Genomic DNA, 11,694 nt, shown 5'->3' with positions numbered 1-11,694 from the left:
TGTGATTAAAGTAAGTAAATTCTATTTCACAATAGGGGTACTCATGTTCCTATAACATTGAGCCCACTCAGTTTAGCAGTGAATACCAGTACATACCAACTACTAGTATAACAATGGACACAATCATGTCTATTATTTGTTACTTTTTTAACGTTGTTCCGACATCTTCGTATGCATGTTTTGCTTCGCCGATTTATTTTACAACACTGTGCAGGTCTACATGTTCAAAATGTTACCATTATAGGATAGAATATTCTTGGATAGAGAAGTATAAGATAAATGTAACAACGTGGAATTTTTCTTGTGCAGAAATTACTTTTGGTATTAAAAAGAAGTACCTTCATGGCATGTTAAGATAACACACAAAAATATTTATTACCTTCACAGCGTAGTTGACTCCATTGACTTGCTGATATATAAACTCGATAGAAAAGAACCTATCGAAAGGTTGTCCGTATGCGTCTTCAACGCCACCTCGAATCTTGGATAAAGAAAATATAATAAAAAGATAAATACTTAATACACTAAATACATGAAGAAGAAAGACAATATCTATCTATCTATCCATCTCTCTCTCTCTCTCTCTCTCTCTCTCTCTCTACATATATATATATATATATATATATATATATATATGTTATATAAATATATATTGAGTATTATTTTGTCCTCGTGTCAGTGTGATTCGCTCTTTCTCAAGTATAATAATGTAGCTATATTACCCCCATCACCACGATCACCGGTTCTTGAAAGGGAAGATAGTAGGATTTTAATCGACATTGACAATAAATGAAGGAAGAGTTAAAAAGTTGAAGTTGAAGAGTATCCAGAATTTTTGCCCTTGCAGCAAGGAAAGGAATTGTCTTTAGAGACTTTCTCAGGCTGAATATACCACGGAAGATGTATATAGGCGGTGAGTTGGCTCAGTCGGTAGCGCGTCACCTTACGATCCTAAGGGCCCGGGTTCGAACCCGAGTCTGGACTGAGCAATGTTGTGTGTATATAATCATACCGTCCCCTCTATAGCAAGAGGCAAAACACTCTGTCCCTCGGATAGGACATAAAATGGAGGTCTGTGGAGCCGGGAAATGTGCAAACACCGGGAAATGTGCAAACGCCGGGAAAATGTGCAAACCTCTAAATTTCATCAACGGGAAATGTGCAAACGTGACGCCGGGAAAAGTGCAAATGTTCAATTTTGCCGGAAAATGTGCAAAAGCCGCCGGGATATGTGCAAACCGTTCATTTCACGTATAGTATGTATAGATGAAAGAGAAACTCTCAATCAAACCTGCGGATGGATCATTACTACCTTTACCATATGTCTTAGCTAACAACATATAGCGACCACTTCTTTTTTGTTTTTGTTTTTTATTTCCAACATTTTCTTGTAAACCCCATAACGGATTTTTACCAGATTTGGCAGATAGCATCTTAATAGTGATATGGTCGTTTTTAAAATGAGTCCCCCCCCCCCCCCCTCAACCACCACCACCACCACCACCGGAGGGGGGGGGGAGGGGGTTAAAGCCTCAGAGTCCCTGAACTATATGGATTTTTTGTTCTCTTCTTCTGCCGAACCGGAAAAAGATAGAACTAAGTTGGTGCTTTGAAGACATTGATGACTGAAATTTCATTTTTGATCATAGCGGATCCAGGGGTGCCCTGATTGGGGAGGGGGGGGGGGGGGGGGGTGACGCAGAGGAGGGGGATTGTCCACATTTTCAGCATCTTCTCGGTAAATCTCAAGACAGATTACCACCAAACGTTGGAAATAGTATCTTTAGGTACGGTGATATGATCTCTATTTGTTAAAATGACTAACCGCTTTCAGAGAGCAGGGGGTATAATTTCTGCCCTTAACATATATGTCAATATCAAGTTGGTGGAATTTGTAATTTTCATGAAAAATGAATTTTTGTGGAATTCCTTTATATTTTCTTTAACTTGTTGTCCACTCACACGTCATAACCTCTAGTAGTCTCCTCATCCAGCCGTTCCAACACCAAAACTTTAAAAATTCATAACTTTTGCATCGATTGTCCGATTTTCCTCAAACTTTCACTAATAGGTTTTAATAATGTTGCTGCATGCTTTCACTCAATCCACGTTGCTCTTTGGGTTTGTGTTCCCTTTAAAAATAGTGAATCAATCCAAATACAATTTCAAGGTAAGAAAGTATAGTTTATTACCCACGTCTTGCAGAAAACCCCATTCGATTTACTTCTGTAGTAAAAGAGAAATGAGGATTTTTGTAGAGCATGTCAGGAAACCCTTCCCTCAAAGTTCTATCTATTGTGTTTACACATAAATATGCAGTTCCAAGAGCATCCAAGTGCTAAACTTGGAAGAATCAGACTCATGACATGCTTTACAACATTCCACATTTCTCTGTGACCACTTAACCAAATTGAATGGGGTTTTCTGCACAGTAAAGGTAAGATGTTGTATTTTCAGACCCTGAAATAGCATCAAGACAGTTTAATCATATTGGACGTTATCGATGCAAAAATCCGATTGTATTTTTTTTTTCTTGGGGGGGGGGGGGGGAACATACTGTATAGCCGATCAGGAGGCCAAAGGTCGTTTTACTCGAAAAAGGTACATGGTAAATAAGCATTCACTCCTCCAACCTTTTTGTAAATGTTAAATTCAACATACAAAAGTTGCACAGGCCCCTAATTCTGATGAAATGGTATCACAGTTCGACACTTTGAATGCAATAGTTTTCATTTCAAATTTTATCAAAATTTTGGTCAGGAGTGACGCTTAAAATGTTGAGTTAGCATGTACTCTAAAAATGTGTAAATCCTTAAAATTGATATATATATCATGAAAATAGTGAGGGTCTTTTTAATATAATATGATATAATATAATATAATATAATATAATATAATATAATATAATATAATATAATATAATATAATATAATATAATATAATATGCCAAGTTTCGCGATCTCTCATGAGTAAAAAGGGAAAATTCTAATACAATCCGTTTCCTCTCTATCAAAAGTGAGGAACTAAAATAGTTCCCCGGCATAGATAATGTATAAGGACAGTCTGTAATGAGGGAGAGAGAGACCGCATTTGTTATTAACCTTTTCTGTGTTAATGAGTCAAAAGTGCACAATAATGTCACACACAAATCTTTTGGCAGGTATATTGTGATGCGGCAAACAGAGGGTTAATCAGCTATACCATACAGTCAACAAAGAGGCCTCCATTACAAACTCACTCCAGTTTTAGATGATGCAGGCAGTATCAGAAGCTCGAGGAAAAAATGAGAAGAGTATAAATTGTTTTGAGCGACGACATGAAAGTCGACATCATCTACGTATCAAGGTGTCTAGGAAAATACACCTGGGCAATTACCCCGGACCCCTCCCCTGGCCCTAATCCTAATCCTGAACCTAATCCTAACCCTAACCCAAACTCCTAACCCTATAAACCTAACCCTAACCCTATAATCTTTACTCTAACCTTACCACTAACCAGTATTTAGCGGGGGGGGGGGGTAATTGCCATCGGGGGTAATTGCCCTGATACGATATCAAGACCTTCGTAGAGTTGTGTGAATGATTAAAGACAGTATTTCCTTCAGATTTTGGTGCAATGTGGTTTTGTGAAATTCAAGATAATCTCTACTTCTATATGATTATATCATGGATACGGAAACTCGTCGGCGCCTTTTTTTTTCAGCTGCACGCGTATATCACGTCTTTCATATCTTATAGTTGTATCCATGAAATTATGTGGGAGCATATAGATCTATAACTTAAAAAACTATAAATACTGTGAAAATGGCTCATTAATTCACTTGGTCACAATCAATATACACTGAAAATCGCAGCCTCGGTACGTCAAATTCTGTTGTTTGAGGCAAGAAACATAGACCTTTAAGTTAGATATCACAGGTATCACAATGATTTTGCAAAACATTTATCAAATTATTGTCTAAAATAAGGGCATAAAAATAAGAGAAAAAAAAACACACCAGCAAATTGCCCCAAGCTATACATTTTGACGCTATTGGGTTTTGCCCTGGTTGATCCACTGTGAGGCGGTGCGAATATAATAGCGCAGCGTTTACTTCAATCGTTGGTATTATCATCGGACACAAACCTCTTCAACGTATCCCAGCACTTGAGCGGTCATTTCCTGTGGTTCGGAAATTTCGGCTGGGAGTAAACCTTGTTCCCCCATCGTTGTCATGCCCAAGACCGACAAGATCAAGAAGAAGCCTCCACTTGAAGTAAACATTCGCATCATCTTGATAATCACTTCAAGCACAAAATGACGATCAGAAGAGATCAAGAATTGACACGCAATAAAATGTTACAAGTGCATGGTACTCTAAAACATCAAAGACTGCGACAGACTTGGCCCTTGAGTGCGGCAGCTCCGTGTATCAATAATTGTTCGGTTCTCGTTTTGTACGTTTTACATTCTGTATGATCCATTGGGTATTAACATTATCCACGCTGTTTTACTTTCTTTTGTATCCGATCACGTGAGTTTACGTCATTGCAGCTTAGACGCAGCTAACAAGTCGTCGTCTTTATTCCAAAACTTTGCTTTGCCATTTCTTTCATAACAGTAACAGTTGTTATACCATATATGAATAAAGATAAAAAATGTCCGATAATTGTAATTGTTTTTTTAAGCGTAAAATAAAAATTGCAGTGAAACAACGCAAAGTCTACACTTCTTAAAAGTGAATGCAACTTGACAAAAATAATAAACAAGATTACATCTGCTCAGCTGCCAACCCGTTAGAATATCTTTCAATACCCACATTTTGTTATGTCATACTATTCTTTTTTCACACCATTCCAAAATCCTTCATTATTCATCTCCTATATAATATTATAATATATATAAATATATATAACATGCTTTTTGACAATACTGCCAGCTCTGTCAAAATGATTGTAAACTTAAAGGGAACCCAAACCCAAAGAGAAATGTGGATTGAGTGAAAGCAACAACATTAGTAGAACATATCAGTGAAGGTTTGAGGAAAATCGGACAAAATGATGCAAAAGTTATGAATTTTTAAAGTTTTGGTGTTGGAACTGCTGGATGAGGAGACTACTAGAGGCTATGAAGTTTGTGTGGACAAAAATATGAAAAATATAAAGGAATTCCACAAAAATTCATTTTTCATGAAAATTACACATTCCATCAACTTTGTATATGTTAAGGGTATAGCATTCCCCCTGCTTTATGAAAGAGATTAGTCAAGTGCTCTTTGCTTAGAAAAGTGAATTTTTGTGGAATTTTCTTGATATCATCTTGCAACCGCTCTCTTCCAAACGATCTTGAATAAAAATAAGAAAAGATTATGATTTCTGAAGTTTCCCTCCTATGCATTTTAGCTGAATTATCATTATCAAAACATTTATTTGGAAATTGATATTTTATAAAAAATAGCAAAAAGTGGTAATTGATCAGAAATGTTATAATTAAGAATACCGTTTATTCACGTGAATACAACATTAGACAAAATCTATCAACATGTACTAAACCTTGAAATTTTGATTTAGTGGGTGTATGTAAATGAATGTGGAGCGAGACTATAGAAAACAGGACATTACAAAACTGTAAAATTATGTTTTATATTTGTATTATAATTCTATATTTATATATTTGTATCATAATTCTATATTACATATTGCTATCAAATAGCTGCGGAACCATCGACTGTGTCAAAATGCTTTCGAGAGTTACCTGTCCGCTCTATATATACAAGTAGACCACCTTTGGCTAGGGAATCCAGCCATGCAGTCTTCTGTGACATGCAATATTTATGTCATGGTGAATGTTTCGGTCTGAAACAGAATTGTTGACAACTTATGAGACCGTTTTGGTCCAGAGGTTATCGTAAATTTATTAATCAAACATAAGTTTTCCAACAATTTTTGCTCTCACTGAAAGAATTACCGATATTGGTCTATAATATTGTTATTATTTGTATCATGCACGCTTCTTGTCTGATCGAGACTTTTTTCCATTTCAAAGGGACTACTTCTTATCCAAAAGACATGTTTATGAAAATACATTCAACAATTCATGATTCGCAGTTACTTTCAAGAACATGACAGGTATGTTATCTGGACCGCAAGCTTTCTTTGGTTCTAATATATAACCTTTTTTTTTTAAACTTTGTGTTCACAAACTTGATCAGAGCACAAAGTTGTAATAGCTCTTTGATCAGAGCATTTTTTTTTCAATTGTTATTCTTTTTTGCTATTTAATTGCCGTCGGAATGTCATGGAGAGTGCAGTGTCCTCTAACTTTTCATTTCGACCAACAGGGGGCGCAATATTACTTTTAGTTAAGAAGAATATTTCATTCTTCATCAACTTTATTGTGCAAAGCAATATGCAATGTTTTCACAGTAAATTCATATATAGTTTTTTACAGTCTGCATGATGGAGTATTAAGTGTGTAACCTTGTGTCTGCATTATCACAAACAATGCATGTAAGTTATTATTTGTTACTGATTTCAATCACTTTAAGAAAATAATACATAGGCCTATTCATGCCGCACAACACTTTACAAAAACTCAAGCGTAAACCGAATTGGCTCCACCGAATTTTGTTCAATATATTATGAAGAGTTTTATCGCAAAAATAAAATGATAAACAATATACAAATACAACAAATATGCTAAATATGATAAGGTTAGTGATATAAATCATAAGGACATTCTTAGAAAAATAGGCCTTCTGTTTTTTGTATTTCTGTTATACCAAAACCTGTTTGATGCCTATATGTTATACGGAAAACGAACTAATAAAACGACCATTTGAGGGCCATTCACAACCAAAATTACTTGATATTTTGGTCCTTCAGCAAATTACAGCCCAGAAAACCCCTTCATCCGCCATGATGGCATTGTTAACTGAAATTGGAACAGAATAACATCAAATCTGACTAACATGGTTGTCTGTTTACGGTCGCCATGGCAACCAACAATATCGGATAAAGCTAAATCTAATGTAGAAATGCTCACAACAAATTCTAGAAAAAGTCACCAAATTTGGTTGAAATTGAGATAAGGGCGTAGGTACCTATAGTGTAGTGGCAATGTGCTAGTGGCTTTTTCGGGGGGGGGGGGTAAATTCAGATTTCTAGTGGTTCAGCAACCCCCACATCATTTTAAAAAAAAATGATTAAAGGGGAAAAATAGTCCAGCACTTTCTCTCTGTCCAATTAAGTAGGCGGTATAAAGCCACGGTACACATTCTAAGCGTCAGTTGAAGGCGTATTTTTCATTAAAAAAAATGATATCCCCTAATATAGGCAAATAGACAGCGTGAATAGGCACTCGTTTTTTTATGCCTCCGCAACGAAGTGGCCGGAGGCATTATGTTTTCGGGTCGTCCGTCCGTCCGTCCGTCCGTCCGTCCGTCCGTCCCGTTTTGTTTTTGTCGATATCTCAAGAACCGTGTGGTGGTTTTACATCAAACTTGGTATGAGGGTATATCCTTGGGGGATAATACTTTGTGTGGATTTTAGGGTCACAGGGTCAAAGGTCAAAGGTCACAGGTTATTTTGTGGAAAAAAATGAAATTTCATGTTTTCCTCCATATCTCGCAAATGGTTCAAGGTATCTTCATGGAACTTAGTATAATGCTTGTACCGATGGGCAGTGATTATCTAGGGAAGTTGGGGGTCATGGGTCAAAGGTCAGGGGGGTCAAAGGTCAAGGTCAACTCCTCAAAATATCTCTACTTTCCTTAAAATGCAATATGCCTGAAGGTTTTTTTTTTTTTTACTTGAAGTATGGCATGTATTACCCAATATATATTTTTTGGGAAGTTTCTTGCCAAAAGGTCAAAGGTCAAAAGGTAAAAGGTCAAGTGAAAGTGCTAAATTGCACTTTTTCCTCCATATCTCGAAAGTAACTCAAGGTATCATCATGAAACTTACATATTTATGCATGTTCAACCTAACAGTGATTCTCTTTGGAACTGTGAGGTCAAAGGTCAAAGGCCAGGTTTAGATAATGCTATTTTCCCATTTGATACTGAAATTATACTTTTTCTCAATACCTTAAAATTACTCAATGCATAAACTCATAAACGGGTCAAAAGTCAAGTAAAAATCATCAGTTCCCCAAATACCTGCACTCTGACATTTTAATCATTCATCCAATTGAACTTAGTTCTAGGAAAGTGAACATTCAGCACATTTGTGTCAAACCTGTCATTTTAATATTTTGCCAATTGTGTGAAACTGTCATCACACATTGTCAAGACATTGTACTATAGACCTATTAGGAGAACCATGCATTATGGCGGAGGCATATCAGTAGCCGTAGCGATATATCTAGTTTCATTCATGTTTCACAGCTTTTCATGCATGTTCATTACCAGGAGGTAGAGTACGAAAAAACAGAGCGGGGATGAAACAAAGTTGAAAAACAACTTTTATTTTTTCATAACTTTTGTAGCTTATTCTGAATCATGGAACGGCGCACGAGGATTTATTCACAATTTTTGTTGGTGGTATAAATTATGGAGTAATGCACTGAATATACACGTCCGTGACCTTTATGACGACGTCCCAATATATTGAACACTCTTATCGCGCGTGCTGCTGACCGACCGACTTCGCCTGGCGCTAGCCGCTTGCTACATCTACAGTACTACTGAAGTAGTATTTTTACGCGAGGCCGCAGTTAAGGCGCGCCATTTGTTCAACAATTTCAAAACAACCTTTTTCGACTGATAAACACTGTTTTTTTTTTTTACTATAAAACAGAGTTTATAGTTAGAATCAACGCTAATCACCGATTAAACACTGTTTATAGAGATAAAATCTGCTTATCACCTAATAAACAATGTTTATCGATAAACACAGTTATTTGCATATGGTCGTAAGGCACCATATGTGACTGGCGCAATCATAACTCTATCATGGGTGTGATCAATACTAACTTATATTTCATAGAGCATGCTATTGAGAGAGCGCCTAGCCTGACCGGCAGCATATAAAATGGTGGGTCCCCACTGCCGATCGATCAAGCCCAGCCTACCGAATTATTTTGGCCTGGTCGGGCTTGCCCCGCAAGGGCGATCGGGGGCGATCTGCCTTGATCAGCATCGGTCTGGCTTCCTACACGATATTTTTTGACTGTCCAAAAAAAAAAAAAAAAAAAAAAAAGTGTATCAAAGCGTGCTCATTTACGAACAGTTATCATGTACATCTGCTTCGTTGCTACTAACTTTCATTGACAGATCTCATCCATGCAGTGAGACATGCATTGTTCCTTAACAATAACACACAAATTTGGAAAAAGTGCAATTTGTCATTATGTTGTCTTTAAAGTTCATGTGCTCAATCATGCATGGCATTTGTCAACATAATTAGGTATCATTGCGCTCTCCAAAGCTGACAATTCTAAAATGATAGACCTCCAAAGTTGGATATACCTCTTTTTTTACGCGCACTGTACATGTAGTACATACGTACCCTATAGGCGCTGCCTTGTGCATGACTTTATTGTGTGCGAGTGGATATAATAGGAGAAACTTGAAGAGTTTGTTTGCAAAAACCGATAAGTCCATTATTTGCCAAATGGAGATATTTGCGATGAAAGGTCAAGAAAAATAAAGAGAAAAATAAGAAAATTTTGGCTTCTTTTGGGATAACTTCAAAAATGTATCTTCATATGTAGTGACCAATATATCATTTTAAAGGCATTATTTTGTACTTTATGACAGAGACCGTACTTCAAAATCTTCAAAAATGGACTTATCGGTTTTTGCGAACAAACACTTCAATGTATCACTAACTGAATGCGTACATGAAATTACAATGCATTCAGCCCCGTACTTGGTGCGCGCGTTAATTTTTGTGCTCTCTATGCCCTATAAGGTTATTAAAAAAAAAATATAATATGCAACTTCAGTTGTGAGCAATCACACAGCTTTCTTTTCCTCTCTTAAACACATTTTTCATTTTGCTAAAGCCAAAATAAGGTTTTTAGCTCTAATTTTGTAGGTTTCTCTCTTCAAGGAAAAAACTTTCTCGTGATTGTTGATGTATGTAATAGTCACGTTCATATTAATCATTATGAAAATTCGTGAAGAAATACCAAATCAATATCAAAATAAATCAATTCAGTCAAAATCAACTTCACGTTAAACAAACAAACAAACGCTCCCCCCCCCCCCCCCAATCAACGGAATCTTCAGCTTATTGAAGGAGGCAGACTTAACCAGAAGAAGAAGAAGAAGAAGAAGAAGAAGAAGAAGAAGAAGAACGGCTAATACTAGTAGCTAAGTGGCCGGTACATGCCATGTCTCATCGATGCCATGCATGCAACGGCGTAAATCCGTGCTGAGGAGTGTGGGGGGGGGGGGGGGGGGATGATCGGCGATAGTCACCATCACCACGATTACAAGCCCATAACCGGACGGGTGCAGCCAGTGTCGTACCGTGGCGGGTTGGTCAAGACATGGGGGGGGGGGGGGGGGGCACCTCGTGGAAAAGTAATTTTGAGGGTGTGTATGCATGCTTGTGCGTGCGTGCGTGTGTATGTGTGTGTGTGTGCGCGTATGTGCGTGTGCTGTCAGTCTGGAAACTGTAATGTAATTTTTTTTTTGGGGGGGGTTTTAAAGTTTAAAGTTATGAGTAGTTGAGGGTTGGGTATGGTGGAAAGGTGGGAATGAGGGTGGTTTATGTTGTTGTTGTTGTCATCGTTCTTTTGATGTAATAGAAATTTCATTTCCTGTTTTTTTAGTGTTTGGCTAAATTGCTCACAAATGTGTATATGAATTCTGCTTGTTTGTTTTGTAGTTAAAAAGGAATGATCGGATAATTCATTCTATTTCCTCTCTTTTGTTTGATATCTGCCTTAAAATGAATTGAATGATTATTCTTGTTTTATGGATTATGGATTATGTCTCATAACTGTAGGAATATCTACATGATTTATGACAGATGTTATGTAGAATGTGTGTAATTTTTTTTTGAATTGTTATATTCTCAAAGGAAATGGAATTAATAAAAAGATCACTGAAAAAAAAAATGGGGACTGCAATACATATACGGAATGTGACATTCCACTGCGCAGTCATTTTTCCCTTGTAGATTATGGAATGACGGTGTGAAACGACAAATTACTGGCAGCAACATCAGGAGAATTGCATAACAATTAAATGCGAGCGAGCTTGAAAATTTTGACATTTTACAGTCCCAAAACTGCCGTTTGTAGCTATATTTTTTCGCTTTGGAAATGAAGGGAGGGGGGACGCACCGGGCGCAACGGTTGCTGACAATTACTGGCAGCAACATCAGGAGAATGGCATAACGATTGAATGCGAGCGAGCTTCAAAATTTTGACATTTTACAGTCCAAAAACTGCCTTTTGTAGATATATTTTTTTCGCTTTTGAAATTAAGGGGCGCACCGGGCGCAACTGCTTGCAATTACTGGCAGCAACATCAGGAGAATGGCATCACGATTAATGCGAGCGAGCGAAGCGAGCGAGCATGAAAATTTTGACATTTTACAGTCCCAAAACCGACGGTTGTAGCTATATGTTTTTGCTTTGAAAATTAAGGGGGGGGGGGCGCATCGGGTGCAACTGCTGGCAATTACTGGCAGCAACATTAGGAGAATGACATAACGATTATATGCGAGCGAGCGCAGCGAGTGAGCTTGAAAATTTTGA

Source organism: Diadema antillarum, unplaced genomic scaffold, assembly GCF_040938485.1.
Source record: "Diadema antillarum isolate AM-2024a unplaced genomic scaffold, OU_Dant_1.0 seq00000839_RagTag, whole genome shotgun sequence".
In the NCBI taxonomy this organism is placed as follows: domain Eukaryota; kingdom Metazoa; phylum Echinodermata; class Echinoidea; order Diadematoida; family Diadematidae; genus Diadema; species Diadema antillarum.
Note: the sequence above shows the minus strand (reverse complement) of the source record.